This window comes from Dipodomys merriami, unplaced genomic scaffold, assembly GCF_024711535.1.
Source record: "Dipodomys merriami isolate MVZ:Mamm:240054 unplaced genomic scaffold, mDipMer1.0.p SCAF_2039, whole genome shotgun sequence".
Taxonomy (NCBI): Eukaryota; Metazoa; Chordata; class Mammalia; order Rodentia; family Heteromyidae; genus Dipodomys; species Dipodomys merriami.
In genome coordinates this window covers 29,188-37,935 of record NW_027203426.1, presented here as the reverse complement: position 1 = coordinate 37,935, position 8,748 = coordinate 29,188, and positions in this window count along the sequence as shown.

The window sequence follows — 8,748 nt, the reverse complement described above, 5'->3', positions numbered from 1 at the left end:
TATTGAACAAGTTGCTGATGCTGAGCTACTGGTAGCAACCAGTAGTCCCTGACCTCTTCTAAAGGATTAGAAGAAACAAGTGCTCCCATTCCTCCAGAGTAGTCAGCAATAGTCTGAAAGTTTAGTTCTGAGATTGCTGCTAACCGTGTGTGTGTGTGTGTGTGCGTGTGTGTGTGTGTGTGTGTGTGTGCCCGCGTGCGCATGCCAGTACTAAAGCTTGAACTTAGAACCTTCTGCTTGCTCTTGTTCAACTTTGTTGCTCATGGCTGGTGTTCTACCACTTTATCCATACCTGTACTTTCTTATGCTGGTTAATTGGAAATAAAAGCCTCCCAGATTTGTCTGCTCAGGATTCTCAGATCTCAGCCTCCTGAATAGCTAGGATTATAGGCATGACTGTCGGCACCCAGCTTGTTGCTAATTTTTGAAGAAAAGTTCAGAAAGTCATTTTCATCCTTAGAGCCAGAACTAATCCATTGCTTTTCAAGCATGATCTCTCTCTTTACAATTGGTGATTTAAAAATAAATAAATGATCCTTAGTTATGGTGGGACATGAAACCTTTCAAAAGGCTTAGAAACCAAGCAAGGGCTGGAAGTATATCTTGATGGTAAAGCATTTGTCTAACATATATGAGGCCCAAAGTTCATCCAACAGCACAAAACCAAATAGCAGCCAAACCAAAGTTCTTCCTCCTGAGCTTTAGCCTCTCTCCAAAGTGACAGCTTTTCCTTTCTGGAAAGCAGTTTGGGGACACGTACAAAAATATGAGGGTGTTGTGTAGAACCTTGATTTTCTTAGCTAAGCCATATATTTTAGAAGCCTTTCTGTGCCAGTGAGATATGTTGAATTTATTCTTTTTAAAGAGTGTGCAGGATTATATTGTAAGGATGTGCAATACTTAATGATGCAACCCAATGGCTCTGTGTGTGTGTCAGTACTGGGGCCTAGCATTACCACTTGAGCCATAGCTCCACTTCTACTTTTTGCTGGTTAATTTGAGATAAGATCTCACAGACTTTCCTGACTGGGTTGGCTTCAAACTTTGATCTTCCGATCTCAGCTTCCAAAGTAGCTGGAATTACAGGTGTGAGCCACAGGTGTCTAGCCCCGTTTGGTATTGACAGATGCTTGTGTTTTTTTTCTTTTTCTTTTTCTTTTCTGGTTGCTTTATATGCAGCTCTACAATTTCCTAGCATACTTTAGGCTAAATGCTTAGTGAAGAAACTGCTGATTCAGAAATGTGATTTAATTTTTATAGCTGTTTCCATATTGTCTTCTGAAGCTTGAATATTCTGGTAGCATCCTACTATATGAGACTATTTTTTCCTTACAATTTTCTTTCTTTTGGCCAATCTTGCAAAACCCATTTTCTAGTATGTGGAAGGAATATCCTGCTTTCACTGTATTTGATGTCGGTATAATTTGTGGAGGGGAAGGGAAAAACAAGTTGTTTAAATAAGGATACAGGTGGACCTGTTGCAACAATGAGAAGTACAAGTTGTCATGTCGAAAATGAACTTTACAACTTGGGGGGGGAGTTAGGATGGGAAGAGAAGGGTAAACAAAGGAGGAGGCTACAATGCTTAATAAGAAATGTATTCAGTATTTTGCCCATGTAATTGTAACCCCTCTGTACAGTATTTTCGCAATAAAAAAATTCTTTTGTGCTACTATGTATGTTTGTATTCTGTCCTTTTTTGGAAGGGAGCTTAGTGAAAGTGTAATTGTTCATCTGTGTATTCAAAAAGGTATTTTTGCTTTTTTTTTTGTACAGTCTTGGGGCTTGAACTCAGGGCCTGGGAACTGTCCCTGAGCTATTCAGCTCAAGGTTAGCTATCTTTCACTTTGAGCCACAGTACCACTTCTTGTTTTCTGATGGTTTATTGGAGATAAGAGTCTCAGATACATTCCTTCATGGGCTGGCTTTGGACCTCAATCCTCATATTTCAGCCTCCAGAATAGCTAGGATTATAGGTGTGAGCCACCAGCATCTGGATTATTTTTACTTTTTAAGTTGTCTAATAAGAAAAAGGTTTTAGAGAAGAAAGTTTACCTATATGAATGTAACCAAAAGCTGCTTGGCTCTAATTGAGGAGGCCAGAAGGAAAGGTAAGAGAGTGAGAGTCATTTGATTGTAAAAACAATCTCATCTCATTATTCTATAGGGACTTGGCTTGTGATGGCCTTGATCCTTTGTGTGTTCCTGTAAGTAATGTGCTAGTCTGCTTTTCCCAGTACTTGTCCCTAATTTGCAATTGTCATAAAGCAATCGTGTTTGGGGTTGGAGGCATGGCTCAGGTGATAGAGCACCAGCCGCTGAGCAAAAACATCAGATACCCAAATTGAGTCCCAGTCTCAAAAGAAAATGCATGAGGAAAATAAAGTATTACCTGATTGAAATGTTACACATAAACATCATAATCACACAGTTTCAAATCTTCATTTAAATCATGGATCCATTTGAGTTGATTTCTTTTTTTAAAACTGCTGAGAGATAGGGATCTGATTTTATTCATCTGCAGGGAAGATATCTAATTTCTCCAGTCTCATGTATTGAAAAGATTGTCCCTTTTCCAGTGCCTGCTTGTCTTTTCTGGGCATGGTCAAAAATCACTTGGCTCTAGATGGTGGGGTTTATATATAAGCTCCATATTCAGTTCCATGCATCTAAATATGGTTTAAAATATTTTTGTGCCTGACTTGGGTCTTGAATTTAGGGCATTCAGTTCCATGCATCTAAATATGGTTTTATATGGTTTTAATTTTTTTTTGTGCCTGTCCTGGTGCTGTCCCTGAGCTTCTTTTGCTCAAAGCTAGTTCGACCACTTGAGCCACAGCTCCGCTTCCAGCTTCTTTTTGCTTCAGATTAAGATCCTCAGATCTCAGCCTTCTGAGTCTCTAGGATTAAATATATGAGCCACCAGTGCCTGGATAGTTTTTCATTTTGAATAAAAGTTTACAGAATCAAATACTTCTTTCAAGGATAATTGACTATATATATGGTAACCAACAATTTCAATTTTGTACCTTTAATAGTGTGTGTCAGCTGGGCACCGGTGGCTCACACCTGTAAGGAAGATCTGAGGATCATGGTTCAACATCAACTCAGGCAGAAAAGCAGTCTGTGAAACTCTTTATCTCCTGTTAAACACCAAAAAGCTAGAAGTGGAGCTGTGGCTCAAGTCGTAGAGTGCTAGCCTTGAGCACAAAAGCTCAGGGTCAGGGTCCAGGCCCCGAGTTCAAGTCCCAGTTCTGGCACACATGCTCCACTAAAGAGAAATAGTAGTTATTGGTCATCCCCAATACCCCTTTAATGCACAAATCCCATCTTCATCCTTTGAATCCTTCCTGTGGGTACTACATAGGTGATTACATGAATATTGGAAGCTTACTTTAGGTGAATGTCATTCTTTGCTAAGCCACAAAGACATGATTCTAACTTTATTTTCTGTGGACTTGCCTTTACATATATGTATATAATTTGTGAATAAATACATATATATGTATATAATTTAAAGTAATTATAATGTAATATATGTATAATATAATGGTATAATATAATATATGCCAATGTATATTTATACATAAATTATATAAAATTATATAAATATATAAATAAATGTGTACATAAAGTTTATGTATAAATTATATACATATGTAATTTAAAATTAAATGTAATTAAAAATTAAAATTAAAGATTAAAATATGCCTCCATCAACCATACTGTCGTTATGTGTTCTCATTTCTCTTCACTACTTTCAGACATATTGGGTGTACAACTGATTGTAGAAAACATTGTACAACAGATTCTAGAATACATTCCAGACCCAATCCTGGAAACTATTCCAGTGCCTATTCTAGAACCCATTCAAGAACATACTTTCTGGAAATGTTCTAGAACATATTTTTGGAGCTATGACCTGTTGAGTTTCTGACTTGTTTGAACCTGTATATGTCCCTGTTTCTGTATTTTCTGTCCACTCTCCTATTGGGGTCTCTCCTGTTGTCATCTTTGTGAATTTCTTCTCTTCTTTTCCCCAACTAAACCTCATGTCCATCACCTTGCTTTTTTGCTCTTGTCATCTTGGTGAAGAGCTTGTTTTTTAATATATATTTTTATTGTAAAGATACTGTACAGAGGGGTTACTGTACAGAGGTTACAGTTGCATGAGTAAGGTAATGAGTACATTTCCTATCAAGCATTGTTACCCCTCCTTTGTTTTTCCCCTACCATTCCTTTCTTCCCTACCTCCCCAACTCCTCTCCCCACTCCCCTCCCCCGTGCCTGAAGTTGTAAAGTTTGTTTGTTTTCAACATATTGTCTTGTACATCTCATTGTTACAATGAGCCAACCTCTATCCCTATTTAAGCACCTGTTTTTTCCCTTCCCCTCCCCAAATTAGAAAAATGTATATACAAGAAGTAGGACACTAGAATAAAACAGGGATTTTACCATGGGGAAGGAACAGACCAAAGAAACAAAAAAAGCACATACTACATTATAAATATGTTAAAAACAATAGCTAGAAAGAAAAAAACCCACTGTCTATCTTTGGGTTCATTTTGTTTAACATCATCTTATATGGTCATATGTATATAGCTTTTGACCTTTGCTGCATGTCCTAGACATATACCAGTTATTGCAAATAAGAGAAACCATGGGACCTATGTTTCTTTGGGCCTGACTTCACTTAATATAATTTTTTTCCAAGTCTTTCTGATGGAGGCATAGAATTCCATTGTGTGTGTATATATATATATATATATATATATATATATATATATATATATATATATATATATATATATATACACCATGCTTCCTTGATCCATTCATCTACCGAGGGAATCTGAGTTGGTTCCATAGCTTAGCTATGTTAAATAATGCTGAGATAAACATAGTTGTGCTGGTAGCTTTAGTGTAGTTTTGTTTGTGATCATTTGGGGCCCAAAAGTGGGATTGCTGGGTCATAGGGGAGCTTTATGTGGAGTCTTTTGAGGAACTTCCATACTACTTTCCAAAAGTTGTTGAACAAGTTTCCACTCTCACTAATAATGCAATGGGCTTCCCTTCTGTCCACATCACCTCCAACATCTGTTGTTACTGGTTTTCTTGATTCTAGCCATTCTAAGTGGGGTGAGGTGGAATCTCAATGTTGTTTTGATTAACACTTCTTTTATGGCTAGAGAAATTGAGCATTTCTTCATGTGTCTATTGACCATAGTGAAGAGCTTCTTTTGGGAGTTTTCTCAGAATAGACACCACAGGAACAAACATTGAAAGGAAAACTGTTTTCTGAAATAACACTGATTTAATCTCTGCACTTCATTGACCTTTAACTTGGGAAGAGGACTCTGGGTTATAAAATTATTTTCTCTTCTCATTTAAAAGGACTGGTTTCATTTTCTTTAAAGTTTCATGAAGTTCTATTGAGTGAGCATTGGTATGTATTCAAGTGTTTTTTTTTTCTCTAGGGGAATTTTTAGCTTTTCAAATATGATTTTAATTTTAATATAATTTAAATTTTAATACAAAAATTTAAATATAATTTAATGTAATTTATTGTTGATATATTTTAATATAACTTTAATGTGTTGTACAGAGGGTCTACCATTTCATAAGTCAAGTAATGAGTACATTTCTTCTTTTGGACACTGTCACCCCTTCCTTTACTTTCCCTGTTTCCCCCTCCCATCCCTCCCCACAAGTTATATGTCATTTTCCAGATAGTGTCTACTGAATTGCATGAGTCCATTTGTTTATTCTCCTTTCCTCCCTTTCTGGTCCTTTCTTTACTCACCTCACAGAAGAAAAAAAAAAAAAGCAAAAATACCATCACCACCAAAAACAACATTTGTATCTTTTGTTCTTCATCTGGAGAAATGAGAAATTTCTTTGATCATTGATTGTTGAGCACTAGCCTTGACTTAAGCCTGTTTTATCCTGTACTGATCTTTGTTTTTGTTGTTGTCTGTTGTGGGGCTTGAGCTCAGGGCCTGGACACTGTCCCAGAACCTTTTTGTGCTCACAGCTAGTGCTCTACCACTTGAGCCACAGCACCACTTCTGGGTTTTTGAGTTTTAGAGATAAGAGGCTGACAGGGACTTTGCTGACTAGGTTGGCTTTGAACAATGATCCTCAGATCTCAGCCTCCTGAGTACCTAGGATTACAGGCGTGAGCTTGTAATTATAGCTCAGCTTGTGCTGAGCCTCTCACTGTGGAAACTCAGGTTATTTCCTTATAGGAAAGAATTAGAAAATATTCTGTGATTACTGCCTTTCTATTCTTCCCTCATTTCTGTATCAGACTTCCTGTTACACAGGTGCTGGAATTTCTGGATGGATTATCTGTGTTTCTAGTATTTTCTTCCTTGTTATCCATTGTTTAGTCTTTTATGTATTTATATTTGATAGATTATCTTCTACTCTGTCTTATGATCCTTAGGTTTTTATTTCTCCAATCACATCCTTATTTTCCAAGAGTTCTTTCAGCTTTGTTATGACTCTTTTAATAGAATCATATTTTAACTTTATGGATTCAGTGTCTCTGGCTGCTCTCTCTCACAGGCTAAGGACAGATTTTGTTTTTCTCTTTCAGTTTTTCATCTTCCTGAATAGCATTTGTTCCTCTCTCCTCTCACCTCTGACACCTCCAAAGTATGTTTCCTATCTTCTCTTTTTCTGTTGTCGTTCTTTTCTCTTACATCAATCTTCTTTGGTTGTCTGCTTTCATTTAAGCATGGGTACCAATGACAGGGTTCATCCAGACCTTTTTGTGTGCATGTATGTTTGCATTTTATGATGATTGGTTGGGCTGACTTAGGAGAATTCTGAGGGGTATTTTCTTCTTGAAGTCTTTTCTCTGTGAGATGTTTGGGTTCTGCAGAAAACAATTTCTCATATCTTGCTAGAAAATGTGGCTATCTCTGCTTTGGTATTCCAATTAGAAAAAAATGCGAAGCCCAGCGCTGGTGGTTCACACCTGTAATCCTAGCTACTCAGGTGGCTGAGATCTGAGGATCTCAGTTCAAAGCCAGCCCAGGCAGGAAAGTCCTTGAGACTCTTATCTCCAATAAACTACTCAGAAAACCAGAAGTGGTGCTGTGGCTCAAGTGGTAGAGCGCTTGCCTTGAGCTGAAAAGCTGAGGGACAGCACCCAGGTTCAGAGTTGAAACCCCACGATGACAAAAAAAATAAGACAGAAGGAAAGAAATGCTAGAGTCTCAGCAACCTCAGGTTTCCTTATCTACTCTGAGTTCTTGTTTTTATTCATGCTTCAGAATCAATTGTCAGCATGGTTTGGGGCACAACTCCCCTAAGTTAGGGAAGACGTGTGGAATGGTTTTTCTTCTTTTTTCCCCCAAGTATTTTTTATTATGAAATTTTTCAACCTTTTTTTTGCTGATCCTGGAGCTTGATCTCAGGGTCTGCTTACTGTCCTTTAGCTCTTTTGCTCAAAGCTGGTGTTCTACCACTTAAGGCAGACCTCTACTTCTATCTTTGTGTTGGTGCATTGGAGATAAGATTCTCTCTAATTTTTGGCTTAGACTGGCTTTGAACCATGACCCTCAATATCTCTGCCTCCTGCATAGCTAGGATTACAGATGTTAGCCACTGATGCCTAACAATTGTGTTTTATATGCCAACTCTTGGATCCTTTCACCCCTTTAAGTTTTATACATAAACCCTTACAATCTCCAATTTCCATACAGGCACAGAGAGGCAGTTTTACACAAGAAGAGATTCATGTCATGGAGGCAAGGAGGAGGATACGGGAATGGAGTCTGGATCCTGGCAGGTAATAGCTATTTCAGATCGAATTGTAGAATAAATGAGCACATTTATTCTCACATGTTGGGATGACCAAAATGATGAGTGTTTGGGGGAAAATAGGAGGCTCCAACTGACCACTCCTCCAAGAGATTTCCATTTGCCTGAGGCACTGGATATTATATTTGCAGTCCAATGATAATGGGGTCAACATGGATAATATTCATAATGGTGGGCATTCATCTGTAGTCTGACCTCTGGACACCTCCAGAATCAGAACAGATTTGCTCAAATGAGTTCTAGATTTAGTCCTTATCCAGATGTCATACAGAGTCCCCCAAAGTGCTGAAATCAGGAGCAGACCCAGTTTAAATAAAGCAGTATCCTATGTCCATTGATGCCTGAAAAGTCATAATTCCACATATACGCAGGTTGATAAAAGGAGTCATACAGACGCAATCAGCCAGAAACACACCTTTACTGCGCGTTCAGAAGCCCAACAGCTCCAATTATAGGCCAGTTCAGGACATGAGAGAAGTAAATAAAAGAGTAATGGACATTCATTCAACTGTGCCAAATCCTTATACTTTGCTGAGTTCCTTACCTCTGGATAGGAAATGGTATTCAGTCCTGGACTTAAAAGATGCCTTTTTCAGCCTTCCCCTGGCCCTGAAAAGACAGGTATTGTTTGCATTTGAGTGGTATGATCCTGAGGGAGGCATCAGTGGACAGCTAATCTGGACTAGACTTCCCCAGGGATTCAAAAATTTCCCTACTCTGATGAAGCACTTCATGAAAACCTACATGAGTATCGGGAAAGGAACCCAGGGGTGAGTCTGTTGCAGTATGTTGATGATCTACTGATAGCCACTAAGACCAAATTAGAATGCAGAGAAGGAACTGCCAATCTGTTACAAACTCTGGAAGGGCTGGGGTATCGGGCATCGGCTAAGAAAGCCCAGCTTTGTAAACCAG